Source organism: Strigops habroptila, chromosome 7 (assembly GCF_004027225.2).
Source record: "Strigops habroptila isolate Jane chromosome 7, bStrHab1.2.pri, whole genome shotgun sequence".
In the NCBI taxonomy this organism is placed as follows: domain Eukaryota; kingdom Metazoa; phylum Chordata; class Aves; order Psittaciformes; family Psittacidae; genus Strigops; species Strigops habroptila.
This window is the reverse complement of record NC_044283.2, coordinates 19,796,775-19,813,256: the sequence shown is the minus strand read 5'-3', so window position 1 is coordinate 19,813,256 and position 16,482 is coordinate 19,796,775.

Sequence of the window (16,482 nt, the reverse complement as noted above, 5' to 3'; positions counted from 1 at the left end):
GGGTCTCTACCCAGGCTGAGGGACACACACCCAGGCTGCTGCTTGATCACTGCCACATTCAACCTGCACCAAACTGCACACGTCTGATCCCAGATTCACACACATGGACACGGGCACACACACACAGAGGGCACCAACAAGGCCGGTCATACAAACTGCCGCAGACAAGGCACTGCCTTCACAGTGCCCACATACAGGACTTGTGTAAAACACAAGCCCAGACAGCCAAGTCCCCTCCTCCTATGCAACTGTGAAGGCACATACACACAGCACCCTCTAGGTTCACATGCACATTTGTGGATCCCCCAAGCGCTGGCACAGCTCCTCTGCCCCTTTCACACCCCTGCCTAGATCCCAGGCCCTCTTACCTGCCCCTCAGGTCCCTTCTTGCTGGCTGGTCCTGCTTCACGTTTGCTAGCGAATACACACACACACCCCCACCCCCAGACCCAGCAGAGACACGCTTGCCACCACAGCAGCCAGTGCCAGGCATACAAGCTGTGGTCCCCAGCCCCTCTCTCACCTCACACCATTCCCACCACAGAGGCCGCCTCCTGCTCTGGGGATGGCACAGAGACCCCACTGGCTGACTCCAGAGGCCAGGGGTGCCCACAGCCCTGGTCTGACTCCAGCTGCTGGCACCAGATCCATTCACCACCACCTAGCAGCTGGCACCTAGTCCTTGCAGCATGCACACGCAGGGGACAGAGTGAGACTACACAGAGAGGTCATTACGAAAGGGTCCGAAGATCAGACATACTATGGCGATCAGGTGCAGGGCTTTGTCAGACAAGCATGCTAGCCAGCTCTGTTTTACAAGTAACAAGCCCCTTCCATGGCCTTTTCTGTCACTTTTTTTCTCCCTGATCCCCTTGCCTTGCATATTTCTCCACCAGCTTGTGCAGTACCAGCAACCCCCTGCGACATCCTGGACCCTCAGGTTAGCAATCGTATCAGTTGCAGTCCCAATTACCTGCAGTTTCCTTATAATCCATTAATTTTGTTTCTTGTCTTTGTCCACTATGTTTGTCTGTCAGGTCCGTGTCTGTATTTTGATTATTGCTTTCCCCTTCTCCTTTTCATCACATTTGACAACATCTTACAGAAATAAACGTTCCCACATTTCCCACACCCTTTATCAGTTAGTGTGACATACCCCTACATACTCCCACATACCCATACAAACTTCTGGTTGAAGTTAAGTGAAATCAAATAAAAAATGCACTTCAGAAGTATCCATGGATAAATTGCCAGGGAAATCTTCCACTTTCTATTCATCCTTCTATTCTTGCTTCTGGTGTGTTCAGGCAAGGACTGTATTCATACTCATGTACATAATTCGTACTCCCTGCATTTACAAAGAAGCTCCATTTTGTTTCAAAGAATCCTTCTGGGAGGAAAGCTATACTCAGTATGAGTAAAGGGTGCTTTCAATTCTACTGCAATAAGCCAGTATTAGAGAACGAAAAAAAGTCCTGATAGTTCACAAGCTGAAGGCAAGCATTTGAAAGGCAGCTTATTATTTCTTTCCATCATGTTCCAATAGTTACTTATGTGCAAAGACTCTAAAGTAATACTATGCAATAATGCTCAAAACCTGTACAACAGCAACCTGGCTACAAAATTTAGAACAAATTGTAAGCACAGCGAGAGGATTTTTCTTAAACAGTTTTCATTTAGGAACAGCAATAACATACTGGCCAAGGGTGGCCAGAGAGTGTAACAACACAGGCCATGAAAACACATAATAAACAGAACTAGCATCATTAAAGTGGAGAAAGAGGAAAAACATTGCATCTTTGGAATTCTCTACTCTCCTCCACAGCTCAAGAAAGACCTCTGGACTTCAAATGTCTGATCTCCCTAAAAAGCCTAATTTAATTCTCCCTCTTCTACGAAAGCATTTATTGTTTGGGTTTTGGTTTTTATTTTTTCCTGTAACCTAAAGTTCAGAAACACCGTCAGAAGGACACAAAAGATTATGCCTAAAATTCACTACATTGGGTAATAAAGAAATTATACCCAATGTTCCAAACCAAAATTATTTGAATTAGAGGATTGAGGGTGGAACTTTTGCCAAAGCGTTAATCTAGGTAACCATCTAACCATCAGATGAGCTCAATCCTTCTAGGCCCTTACAATGCATCTGAGAGATAGAACCCACACTTGCTCAGCATACGCATTTTAGCCTAAAAGAAATGTTTCCTTACAAATGTGTCTAAAGTGCCCCAGCTTCCTGTTTAACATGCATTTTGTGTTAGAATTTAATTCCTCTGTGTGCAAGAATTTGACATAACACTGTTGGAAGAATTAACTCTTCCCCCAACCTCAACCCCTCCTAGGAAACTAAACATAGGTTGCACATTCCCAAAAAGTTGCTCCAACTATCAGTGTTTTCTAGCAATTATACTTTACAAAATATTCTGCAGCTTCTAATTGAGTCAGGCAGGTCTTACGAAGCAAGGCTTTTTTTTTTCCTCCTCTTACAAAACACAGCTTATGAATTCTACCTGCTTACTGATAAATTTGACACTATTGGAAAAATAAGGCCGCTGATTTAGGAAACAAGAATTATTCACACTGGGGAGGAATACATCATTAACCATTTTATGTTTCTTAATCTGTTCTTCATGTGCTGTAGATAGAACAATTCTGCCACCTAGAGTAAAATCCAGGACCAAGATAAAAAGATTCTGGTGAACATGCGCTATCTTCTTGACTGATTTGAAATGGAAGAGATACCCTTTGTGATTAAATGCAAATATTATGGGTTTATTCATATTTTTTTTAAATCATGCTACAAAATATTTAGTAGGCTATGCTGCTTGCTATCAAAGTCAGCAGCATTACTTGGGAACTAGGTGAAATATATGATAAATAGAGTTGAGATCATTTACATTTTTATTGGCCTTTTCATTATACACGTCTCCAAATATTTCCACAGCTCCACAAAGCAGACATCCGTTTCCCCATACAGAATGGGATAGAATTCCCTTAACAAGGTTTTAAATTAGGTATTGGTCTATTTGGTCAAATCAGGAAATTGTAATACAATTTAACAGAAAAATCATTCCAGTTCATATACATATATATGTATCACATTTCCAAATATTTTTATTTGAGGCCAAAAACTGCTCCTAGTTGATATGTAAAACACTGTCCTCTAGCTGGGAGGAGAAGTGAGGTAATGGCAAGGCAAAGCAATTCCTTACAGAATTGATGATCTTCAGCTTAATTTATGTGGAAGCTAGGATTTTAGCATCTTATTAGTATGAATTAATGCATCTATCTCCAGTTTTCCAGCTCACAAGGGGAAGAACTGATGTCTCCTTGGATATGAATCTCTGGTTTTAAAGATTCAGATAAATTTAAAGCAATAAATCATCCTATTCTGAGGGCTGAAAGGACATATGCTGAGCTCTTCCATAAGCAGTTATGTCAAAGTACCAAATAGCACATAATTTTTCCTCTAGTGACTGAAATACATTTGTCATCATGGTAGATGGAGATTTACTTCCAACTAAACAGACTAAAAATATCATTTTCTTCCTCTAGGTTCTCTCTCAGACAGAGGAGAACACCCTATGAAGGGTATGCAAGGTTAATCCCCCAGCTCACCGAGCACTAGCTGAAAAGGCATGGACGAGAATTCCCTTCAGAGGCAGGTTTTGGATGTAACCTCCAGATCACAAAGTCCTTAAAATGTCTGTTGCTAGAAGCCAGGAGGGTTTGCCAGATAAAGCATCTGTCTTTTTCACAGTTCTCTTCCTTAAACACCTGCTATTCCTGGAGCCTAGATATTGAGATAGCTGCACCTTGGCATAAGCCATCATGACCATCCTCACGTGGCAAGTTTTTGTGATAGGAAAAGCACCAAGAATGAGCTGTTGCTGGAATTAAAAATAGCCTGTGCTTATCGGCAATAATACGTTGCACCGGATGCACATAGCACACTTCATCTGAGGATCTAAGTGTTTTGCAAACATTAATTAAGCTCTGAACTGCTGTTATGATTCACAGAATGCCATTATCACACCCAAGGGATGCAGGAAAGAAAGCCATTGAAGCAAAGTACAGGGAAGCAAGCCCTTGAAAGCACAATGACTCTGGATCCATTTCAGATCACATCAATTTACGTATATCCTGGGACAAAGAAAGTAAAGTCAAGGATTACTCAGAACAAGGAATTTTATTTTTACATGATTTATAAGCCATAGGTACTTTAAAAAAGTACTGGTTTCTTCTGACCATTCTTTCTTTCTTGTCACTTGTGGGATTACATATTATTAGCATTTCCCAGTCCTATCATTATTTCTGTTTATTCTGCTCTCTTCCTAACCCTGAGTACATTCACCTCTCTTTTCAAATCTGCTAGTCTTGACCTACTTCCAATCATTTATCCTGCAAGTATCACATTTCCTCTGAACACACTATCCCTCACGTTCTTCCACTTGACATTCCTCCCCAGAAGCCAGAGAACACTTTCCTCTCTCAACCTTTACCACATTTCTCTATACTGCACTGCCCATTTCTGAGTCCCTGGGGAGCAAATTACTTTCTATTGCTAGGAACAGGGAGTAAATAGACGAATATCTCAGGAACAGAGTGCAGCAACCATTAGTTGTCCCTCACTACTTCCTTTTCTCATCTCCATTACAGCAGAAACACACTGAAGGATGTGTTTTCAGAGTTTCAGTAACTGGAGCCTTTTGTGTTGTGATAGCTCTTCATAGTATCAGCCATGGTATCAACAGGAAGCCAGCCTGATTGAGCACCTCTCTGGAATGCCTGTGCACAAACAGCCATAGCACGCAGAACATACATTATGACTGCATGCAGGGCTGTGATCTCATTGGGACCATGGAAACATGGTGGGACAGCTCACACAACAGCTGCTGCAATGAGTAGATACAGGACATGATGGTGAGGAGGGGAGTTACCCTTGGTGTGAGGGCACTGCAGGCATGTGTGGAGCTCTGCCAGGAGATGGGTGATGAACCAGCTTCTATGGGTCAGAATCACTGGGCAGATCAAAGTAGGTAATGCAGTAGTGAATGCCTGCTACCAACTACCTGGATCAGGAGGAAATACTGGGTTTTTGTGGCTTTCTTCAGGAAACTGAAGAAGCCTCATGTGCACAGGCCCTGGTCCTCATGCAGACTTTGACCACCCCAATATCTGCTAGAGGGATAACACAACAGAGCACAAGCAATTGAGGATGTTTCAGGAGTGCGTTAATGATGACTTTCTGATACCAGTGATGAAGCAGCCAACAAGGGAATATGCTCTGCTGGACTTTGACTTACAACAAAAGAATTGGTCAGGGGTGTTGTGATTTAACTCCCACAGGCAGCTCAGCCCCACACAGCTACTCACTCCCTTCCCCCCCTCCCCCAGAGGGATGAGGGAGAGAGTTAGAAAGGCAAAAGTGATATTTAAAAAAGAAACATTTAAAACTTGTAGGTTGAGATACAGACACCTTAATAAGGGGTGGGAAAAGAGGGGGAATAAAAACAAAGAAAAAATACGCAATAGCAATGGCTTACTACCAGCCAACTGATACTCAGCTAGTCCCCGAGCAACATCAACCCCTGGAAAACTCCTCCCCAGTTTTATTTCTGAGAACAATGGTATCCCTTTGGTCAGCTGAGGTCAGCTGTCCCAGCTGTGTCCTTTCCCAGCTCCAAGCTACTCCTTAGAGAGGAGAGGGAGAGCAGAGAAACAGAGAAGGCCTTGATGCTGTGTTAGCACTGGTTAGCTAGCAAAAACATCGGTGTGTCATCAGCATTTGGTCACAAACCCAAAACACAGCCCCATACAGGCTGCTATAAAGAAAATTAGCTCCATCCCAGCCAGACCCAGTATAGGGGGTATGAAGGCTGGGCTCAGCCTTGGCTGCAGCAGCCATGAGGTATGGAGTTCAGGATCCAGAGAGACAGGAACAGAGGAAATAACAGCAGGATCCTGAATTCCAGGAAAGCTGACTTTGCCCTGTTCAGAGACCTGCTTGGAGGGGTCATATGTGGTACGGTCCTGGAGAAAAGAGTGGTTCAGGACAGCTGTTTGATGACTGGCAGATAGCCAGTGTCGTATCTTCAGAAGGGCAGGGAGGAAGATCTGAGGAACAACAGGCCATTTGACCTCACCTCAAACCCTGGAAAAGTGATGGAGCAAATAATCCTGGAAGACATTTCCAAGCACAAGAAGGACAGGAAGTGATGAGTCAGCATGAATTTACAAAGCAGGAATCATGCCTGAGCAGCCTAACAGCCTTCCACAATAAAATGATGAGCTCAGTGAGTGAGAACAGTGGATATGGCTTATCTTTATTTTAGCAAGGCTTTTGACAGTCTCCCACATCTTTCTTATACACATACTGACAAAATTAAGTGGACAAAGTGGATTGAAAACTGGCTGAACTGCCAGGCTCAAACTGGTCATTGTGATCAACAGCACAAAGCCTTGCCAGATGCCAGTCACTAACATATCCCTCTTCATTAATGAACTGGAAGATGGGACAGAGCACACCAACAGCAGGTCTGCAGATGATAACTGATGGGGAGAAGTGGCTGATAAACCAGATGGGTGTGCTGCCATTCCAAGGGACCTCGACAGCCTGCAGAAATGAGCCAACAGGAACCTCGTGAAGTTCAGGAAAGGGAAATTTCAAGTCCTGTTTTTAGGAACAAATAACCCCATGCACCAGCACAGGCTGGGAGGCAACTAGAAGGAAAAACAGGTCCTCAGAGAAAGGCCGGATCTTGATGGACAACAAATTGAACATGAGTCAGCATTGTACCTTTGAAACAAAGACCAACAGTCTTCCAAGGATGCACTAGGAAGAGCCCTGCAAGCAGTACGAGAAAGATGGACAAGCTGGAGTAGTTCCAGCACAGGGCCATGAAGATGATTGCAGGATAGGAACATCCAACGAGTGGCTCAGAGAGCTGAGGTTGTTTAGTGTCGTGGTTTGAGCCCAGCCGGTAACTCAGAACCACACAGTCGCTCGCTCACTCCCCCCCCCCCCCTTCTTCCTCCCCCCGCTCCCGGAGGGATGGGGAGGAGAATGGGAAGAATGCAACTCCCACGGGTTGAGATAAGAGCAGTCCCGCAACTAAGGTATAACACAAAACCACTACTGCTACCACCAATGATAATAACGATTAGTGAAATAACAAGGGGAGAGGATACAATTGCTCACCACCCGCCGACCGATACCCAGCCCGACCCGAGCAGTGATCTGGGCCTTCCGGGTAACTCCCCCCGGTTTATATACTGGGCATGACGTGCTGTGGTATGGAATACCCCTTTGGCTAGTTTGGGTCAGGTGTCCTGTCTCTGCTTCCTCCCGGCTTCCCCTCCTCCCTGGCAAAGCATGAGACTGAGAAAGTCCTTGGTTAGAATAAACATTACTTAGCAACAACTAAAAACATCGGTGTTATCAGCGTTGTTCCCAGGCTGAAAGTTAAAAAACACAGCACTGCACCAGCTACTAAGCAGGAGAAAAATGACTGCTATAGCTGAACCCAGGACAGTATCCACCCCTTATTCCATACCATTCACGTCATGCTCAGATCCCACATCTCTCAGCACACCATCACCCCTGTCCCATATATACACATATATATACACCCACACCCACACACAGAGAAAGATATCGTTCCCTAGTCCATGGACCAATCCCTGTAAAATTGCTGAACTCATCCAGTCCATGATGTCAGGTTCCATCTCTTGTAATAGTCTTTGAGGGCAGGAGGGACGGTACATAGTGTTGGGCTGTTGCCTGCTGATGATACCGCCAAACTCATCTGGTCACTGCTGAGCTCGTCTGGTTTCCTCAAAATTCATTCTTTGTTGAGGTGATGATCAGAGGGAAGTCAGGGTCAACGGCTGGTGACCTGAAGATATCTAGCTGGTGGGCTATAAAAGTGTTATAGAGCAGGCAACAGCGTACAATTGAGTTCATTGGCTGTTTTCCCCCAAAATCAAATCCCCTTGAGGTACACATCGGACTTCCCCATCTTCCCGCATTACCCACCAAGTATATCCAGGTCCCTGAGCAAAAGCAACCCCACGAGTGGGTTTGCCTTTACCTGAAGCAGGAATAACCCAGACTGTCTTCCCCAACAAATTCTTTATGTGCACCACAGGAACTTTATCCCCCTCTACAGTACGTAAAAGTTCTGATTGGGCTGGGCCAGCCCTGTTGGCAGATCCCCTACTGTTGACCAACCAGGTGGCTTTTGGTAAATGTGTATCCCAGTGTTTGAAAGTCCCACCACCCATTGCTCTCAGTGTAGTTTTTAACAGCCCATTGTACCGTTCGATTTTCCCAGAGGCTGGTGCATGGTAGGGGATGTGGTATACCCACTCAATGCCATGCTCTTTGGCCCAAGTGTCTATGAGGTTGTTCCGGAAATGAGTCCCATTGTCTGACTCAATTCTCTCTGGGGTGCCGTGTCGCCACAAGACTTGTTTCTCAAGGCCCAGGATAGTGTTCCGGGCAGTGGCATGGGACACAGCGTATGTTTCCAGCCAGCCGGTGGTTGCTTCCACCATGGTAAGCACATAGCGCTTGCCCTGGCGGGTTGGTGGGAGTGTGATATAGTCAATCTGCCAGGCCTCCCCATATTTGTACTTCAGCCATCGTCCTCCATACCAGAGAGGCTTTAACCGCTTGGCTTGCTTAATTGCAGCACATGTTTCACATTCGTGAATAACCTGGGCAATAGTGTCCATCGTTAAGTCCACCCCTCGATCACGAGCCCATCTATATGTTGCATCTCTGCCTTGATGGCCTGAGGTGTCATGGGCCCACCGGGCTAAAAATAATTCACCCTTATGTTGCCAATCCAAGTCCATCTGAGCCACTTTAATCTTAGCAGCTTTATCCACTTGCTGGTTATTCTGGTGTTCCTCAGTGGCCCTACTCTTGGGTACATGAGCATCTATGTGGCGTACCTTCACCACCAGGTTCTGCACCCGAGCAGCGATATCTTGCCACAATGCAGCAGCCCAGATGGGTTTACTTCTGCGTTGCCAGTTGCTCTGCTTCCATTGCTGCAACCACCCCCACAGGGCATTTGCCACCATCCATGAGTCAGTATAGAGATAAAGTACTGGCCATTTTTCTCGTTCAGCAATGTCCAAGGCCAGCTGGATGGCTTTCACCTCTGCAAATTGACTCGATTCACCCTCTCCCTCAGCAGTTTCTGCAACTTGTCGCAGGGGACTCCACACAGCTGCCTTCCATCTCCGATGCTTTCCCACAATACGGCAGGACCCATCAGTAAACAAGGCATATTGCTTTTCACTCTCTGACAGTTCATTATATGGTGGGGCCTCTTCAGCACGCGTCACCTCCTCTTCTGGTGACATCCCAAAATCTTTGCCCTCTGGCCAGTCCATGATGACTTCTAGAATTCCTGGACGACTGGGATTTCCTATTCGAGCTCGTTGTGTAATTAGTGCGGCCCACTTACTCCATGTAGCATCAGTTGCATGATGTGTAGAGGAGACCCTGCCTTTGAACATCCAGCCCAGCACAGGCAACCGGGGTGCCAGGAGGAGCTGCGCTTCAGTTCCGATCACTTCTGAGGCAGCTCGAACCCCTTCACAGGCTGCCAGTATCTCTTTTTCAGTGGGAGTGTAGCTGGCCTCGGATCCTTTATATCCCCGACTCCAAAAGCCGAGGGGTCGACCTCGAGTCTCCCCTGGAGCTTTCTGCCAGAGGCTCCAGGTAGGACCATTCTCCCCAGCTGCGGTATAGAGCACATTTTTCACATCTGGCCCGGCCCGGACTGGTCCAAGGGCTACTGCATGAACTATTTCTCGTTTAATTTGTTCAAAGGCTTGTTGTTGCTCAGGGCCCCATTTGAAATCATTCTTCTTCCGGGTCACGTGGTAGAGAGGGCTTACAATCAGACTGTAATTTGGGATGTGCATTCTCCAGAACCCCACAACACCTAAGAAAGCTTGTGTTTCTTTCTTGTTAGTTGGTGGAGACATTGCTGTTATCTTGTTGATCACGTCTGTGGGGATCTGGCGGCGTCCATCTTGCCATTTTATTCCCAAAAATTGAATCTCCTGTGCAGGTCCCTTGACCTTATTCCGTTTTATGGCAAAACCGGCCTTCAGCAGGATTTGGATTATTTTCCTCCCTTTCTCAAAAACTTCTTCCGCTGTATCACCCCACACGATGATGTCATCAATGTATTGCAGGTGTTCTGGAGCTTGTCCCTGTTCCAGTGCAGTCTGGATCAATCCATGGCAGATGGTAGGGCTGTGTTTCCACCCCTGGGGCAGTCGGTTCCAAGTGTACTGGACGCCCCTCCAAGTGAAAGCAAACTGTGGCCTGCATTCTGCTGCCAAAGGGATTGAGAAAAATGCATTGGCAATGTCAATTGTGGCATACCACTTGGCTGCCTTTGACTCCAGTTCATACTGAAGTTCTAACATGTCCGGTACGGCAGCACTCAATGGTGGTGTGACTTCGCTCAGGCCACGATAGTCTACTGTTAATCTCCACTCTCCATTAGACTTTTGCACTGGCCATATGGGGCTATTAAAGGGTGAGCGGGTCCTGCTGATCACTCCTTGGCTCTCCAGTCTGCGGATCAGCTTATGGATGGGAATCAAGGAGTCTCGGTTGGTGCGATATTGCCGCCGGTGCACTGTTGTGGTCGCAATTGGCACTTGTTGTTCTTCGACCTTCAGCAACCCCACAACAGAAGGATCCTCTGAGAGACCGGGTAAGGTGGACAGCTGCTTAATTTCCTCTGTCTCCAAGGCAGCGATACCAAAAGCCCATCTATACCCTTTTGGGTCTTTGAAATACCCTCTCCTGAGATAGTCTATGCCAAGGATGCATGGAGCCCCTGGACCAGTTACAATGGGGTGCTTTTGCCACTTCCTCCCAGTCAGGCTGATTTCAGCTTCCAGCATAGTTAACGCTTGGGATCCTCCTGTCACTCCAGAAATAGAAATGGGTTTCACCCCTTGATACCTTGATGGCATCAGAGTACACTGTGCACCGGTATCTACTAGAGCCTTATACTTCTGTGGGACTGATGTGCCAGGCCATCTGATCCACACAGTCCAGTAAACCCGATTATCCCTCTCCTCCACCTGGCTGGAGGCAGGGCCCCTCTAATAGTGATCACAAAATTCTCCACTTCTGTCTTGTAGAAAGGGATTAGTATTCCTTATCACAGGAGCTGGAGTAAAATCAGCTCTTTCGCTCCATCTGGGAAACTGCTCGCCAGAGACTGGAGCAGCAGCTTTCCTGGGAGGATCATCCTTGACCATTGTTCTCCTCTTCAGTTCACGCACCCGTTGCTCCAGAGCTGAAGTAGGTTTTCCATCCCACTTTCTCATGTCTTCTCCGTGATCCCGCAGGTAAAACCATAGGGTGGCCCGTGGCGTGTACCTCCTATATTTTCTTTCTCGAGCAGTAGGGCGCCTTCTGTTGATAGCTGAGACATGGGTTGGTACGCGTGGAGAGCTGGATAGATCGGATAAATCGTCTCTCAATTGTTTGAACTCCTGGGACAGTTTTTCCACAGCTGAAATGATGGAAGGGGTGAGATTGTCTTCGAACTCTCGGAGTTGACGAATCAGGAAATCCACTGTTGGTGATACTCCGTCATTCCAGGTCATTGATGCCAATGTGTGGGCATACGATGATGGCGCACTCCGTGTAAGTTTCCGCCACATGGGTCGTGTACATTCGACTTCATCTGGGTCTACGGATGTGTTCCTGGAATCCGGCCTACGATAGATCATCTCTATAATGGCTGATTCCCTCAGGGACTGGATGCCTTTCTCTATCGTGGTCCAGTTGGCTGAGCGATTCGTAATATCGTCTTTGTAGGGAAACCTTTCCTTCACAGCTGCCAGGAACCGCCTCCAAAGACTGAGGGCTCGCTTCTCTCTTGCAATCGCTTTGTCAATTCCTCCTTCCTTAGCAAGTGATCCCAGCTGCTTGGCTTCCCTACCTTCTAGTTCGTGACCGTCGGCCCCATTGTCCCAGCACCGGAGCAACCAGGTGACAATGTGCTCCCCTGGAAGACGGGTGAAATCTTTTCGCATATTCCGTAGTTCGGTTGAGGTCCGGGGTCGAGAAGTGACCTCTTCTTCTTCTTCCTCTTCCTCTGACCCACGTAGTAGTAACTCTTGTTCAGGTGCTGTTGCATATAGTAATGGCACTGGGTCTTCATCTTTCTTCGCTTCACGGGTTGCTCTTTGTGCCTTTCGTTTGCTTTTGCTTACAGGGGCAACAGACATTGTCACAAACTGGACATTTGGTTTAGCTGCAGTGTTTGTCACTGTGGTTGGAGTGGCTGCAGTGTCTGCCACTAGGATTGGAGTGGTTGCAATGTCTATTGCTGGGGTTGGTGCAGCTGTTGTGCTTGGGAGTTGAGTAACACCAACAGCTGCATTATCTGTTGCTGTTGGGGTTTGAGTAGCTACTGTGCTTGTCACTGGGGTTGGTGTAGCTGCAGTGCTTGGAGTAGCCATATTGTCTGTTGCTGTCGGGGTTTGAATAGCTACTGTGCATGTCACTGGGGTTGGTGTAGCTGTGGTGCTTGGAGTAGCTATATTGTCTGTTGCTGTCGGGGTTTGAGTAGCTACTGTGCTTGTCACTGGGGTTGGTGTGGCTGCGGTGCTTGGAGTAGCCACATTGTCTGTTGCTGTCGGGGTTTGAGTAGCTGTTGTGCTTGTCACTGGGGTTGGTGTAACTGCTGTATTTGAAGTTGGAGTAGTTGCGTTGTCTGTTGTGGTCAGGGTTTGAGTAGCTGTTGTGCTTGTCACTGGGGTTGATGTAGCTGCTGTACTTGGAGTAGCTGTGTTGACTGTTGTGGTCAGGGTCTGAGTAGCTGCTGTGCTTGTAGTTGGCATAGCTGCGTTGTCTGTTGCTTTGCCATCAGATCCAGAGACATTTTTTTCCCTTTGAAGGTGCTGGATAGTGTTGAGCAGGGCTCTGTAGGCATAGGCCAAGCCCCAGCACGTTGCCAAAATTTGTCCCTCTCTGGTATAACCAGGACGACAGCACACCTCGTTTAAGTGTTTTACTAGTTTTTCCGGATGTTGCACTTGTTCAGTGGTGAAGTTCCAAAGCACTGGAGGGGCCCACTGGCCTAGGTACTTGCCCATACTATCCCACACACCCTGCCACTCATAACTGTCCAGCCTCAGGGAAAATCTCCTGGTGGTCCTCCTATATCGTCGTCTAACCCTAGACCAGATTCGAACCTGATACTGCTGAATTTTTGACATTAAACGAAATAGGATGTTCCTACGACGGGATGGCCGTGGGTAAAACACACTCCGTATGTTTGCCAACATGCTGATCCCCAGCACAATCAGCAGGCAGGTTTCAAGGGTACTCAAAGGCCATCTAAAACCTTCAGAACTCTCAATTGCTGTTGCAAATAGGCTGGCGGGGGAACGGGGGGTGAAAGAGAATGCTTCCTTCGTAAGTTTACCCCCCGAGGAGAAAAAAAAAGATATGCAATTGCTAAAATATTTCATTATATACCTCCCAATGTATAGTGGTGATGGCCACGCTGGAAGCACAAACCAGACCAGTTTCATGATCAATGAGTCTATTGTATTACAAGTCATTACCATGAAGTACAGTGAAACAAGAACCTTAGCCCAGGCCCCCCAGCCGATAAACGCTAAAACAGCAAATAGTGGCTGTAAGTAAGGTACAACATGCTGAAACTCTGAGATCAAGCGCAACACGTCTGAGAGCCAAATAATCACCATTGTGACGAGTAGTAACAATGAATGCTTATCACAAATATGATTAAACACACTCTGGTCAGATCTGTCGTTATCTCAACCTTTCGTGCCCCACGTTGGGCGCCAAAAAGAACTGTCGTGGTTTGAGCCCAGCCGGTAACTCAGAACCACACAGCCGCTCGCTCACTCCCCCCCCCCCCCCTTCTTCCTCCCCCCGCTCCCGGAGGGATGGGGAGGAGAATGGGAAGAATGCAACTCCCACGGATTGAGATAAGAGCAGTCCCGCAACTAAGGTATAACACAAAACCACTACTGCTACCACCAATGATAATAACGATTAGTGAAATAACAAGGGGAGAGGATACAATTGCTCACCACCCGCCGACCCGAGCAGTGATCTGGGCCTTCCGGGTAACTCCCCCCGGTTTATATACTGGGCATGACGTGCTGTGGTATGGAATACCCCTTTGGCTAGTTTGGGTCAGGTGTCCTGTCTCTGCTTCCTCCCGGCTTCCCCTCCTCCCTGGCAAAGCATGAGACTGAGAAAGTCCTTGGTTAGAATAAACATTACTTAGCAACAACTAAAAACATCGGTGTTATCAGCGTTGTTCCCAGGCTGAAAGTTAAAAAACACAGCACTGCACCAGCTACTAAGCAGGAGAAAAATGACTGCTATAGCTGAACCCAGGACATTTAGGTTGTAGAACAGAAAGCTCAGGGGGACCTTATCACTGTGTATCAATACCTAATGAGAGCAAGACTAAGCCAGACTCTTCACTTTGAAAGGACACAAGGTATCCTTCTGTGGAAGTATTAAAAACCAAACAGAAGAGTCCTGAGCAACCTGCTGTAGGTGACCCTGCCTTTGGTAGAGGTGTTAGATTAGACAGCCTCCAGTGGTTCCTGCTGATTCTAAAAGTTCCATGATTCTGTGATCCATGTTCTGGTGACTGAAAAAAGTTGGGGTAAAAAAAAAAAAAGTCCCTGTTCAAGATGAAGGTAGGTCAAACCTGGGTTTTGTATTATACTTTTCCTGGCTTTTCATTTTACTTGCCACTCACTTCCCTTCCCCCTCACCTCCCAAAAATGACTAGGTTAAAGTATCCTGAAACACAGAACAGAGTTCAAGGTAGCTTTGAAAATCAACACTTCTCTTTGCAAGAGAAAATGCTTAGCTCTCAGAAGAGTTTTAGCCCTTAATCTAGTGAATTACTAATAATATCTAGAATTCAGAACAGTACTTTCAATTAACAGAAGCTTAACATTTATTCAACCCCTTGCAGGAAGCCAGTTACTACTGCCTTTATTCTACAGAACAATTGAACTGTCTAATTAAAAGTCACAAAGTATGTGACAGTAAGAACTAACTTCAACTTCTTGTCTGAAGCTTAACTAAACGTATTATGTTATCTCTTTGTATTAATTAAAGATCCAAAGGTACTACTTTTGTCAATACTCACCTTTGATAGGCCAGAAAACAACAGAAATCTTTCACTTCAAAGTGACAATAGACAAAACAGCAGAATCTTTCACTTGAATGCTTCATTGCTTTAAAGTGTTAGTAGGAATTTATGTGGATCCTTAGCCATATATTTTATACGTACATGTATGTATATATAAAATCACATACACACTGCTGAAGTCAAGTTTGAAGCAGACAATTTTCTTTTACAGAAGTCTTCTTCTGTTCCTGCCATTACTGTGAAGATCGCCATGCTAAGCAGTAGCTGTTTCATTCAGACTGAACCTAACTGAGCTGCGCTGGGTTGGGTCCTATCAGGTAAGGCCCTCAAAACGTACGAAGCACATTCTGTAGCAGTCCAGGCAGAGTGATCAAATACTAACTTGGAGTGCACTGGGAAAGCTCAGCTGGGGTTTTATCTGGCTGCTGAAACAGAAAAGAACAAAGACCTACTGGTTCATTAAAAGCAGTTTTGTGAGACCTGCAGTTTTGTAGAGTATATCCAGAGCAGCCATCACCACATAAGATGAAGAGGGCTGTATAAAGAAAGGTTCATGAAGCAAACTTCTTCACTGTTGTGAGCAAGACATTACTGCTATGTTTTATCACTGAAAAACAGAAATAAAACTATGCTACCTCATTTTCACTAAGGATAAGTAAATGATTTACCTAGTGCAGAGTACATGTAATAGTATGATATATTCTTATGCTGTAAAGATGCAAATATGCAGTCTCATACACAGCAGTCATTTTCTATGTATTTCTACAATCCAATTTTGCTGTGGAAGGGAAAGTGTAAATAAATATTCAGTAATTAAGTAATTAATTCAGTAATTAAGGTTTTGGTTACACTTCCAGCACAACTTAGCAAGAATTTGCTAATTTCAGCTAACCATATCATACTACCAGAGATGGGGACAGAAGTGTGATAGGCATATTAGTAATAATCTTATTGGAAGACAGTTTGGAAGAAATACCCAAGGTAACTTGCATAAGGTATAATTTCAAGTTGGCAAGTTGATGGAGCACTACTTAAGTGTTTCAGGTTTATAGGATACTATTTTAAACTATTTCAAACCAGCTTAAAAGCCACAGGTGTTGGTAAATCTTTTTGGTGTCCATACCAGTAACCTATAAAAATGCAAGGAGGCTTCCAATTGTAGATTCGCAATCCTGAAAAAAGGAAAAGCACTCCCCTGGCAGGACACACAGATTTCTCTAAAGTCTTCAATAGGCAAATTATGAGTGTGATATATCATGAACACAGAACT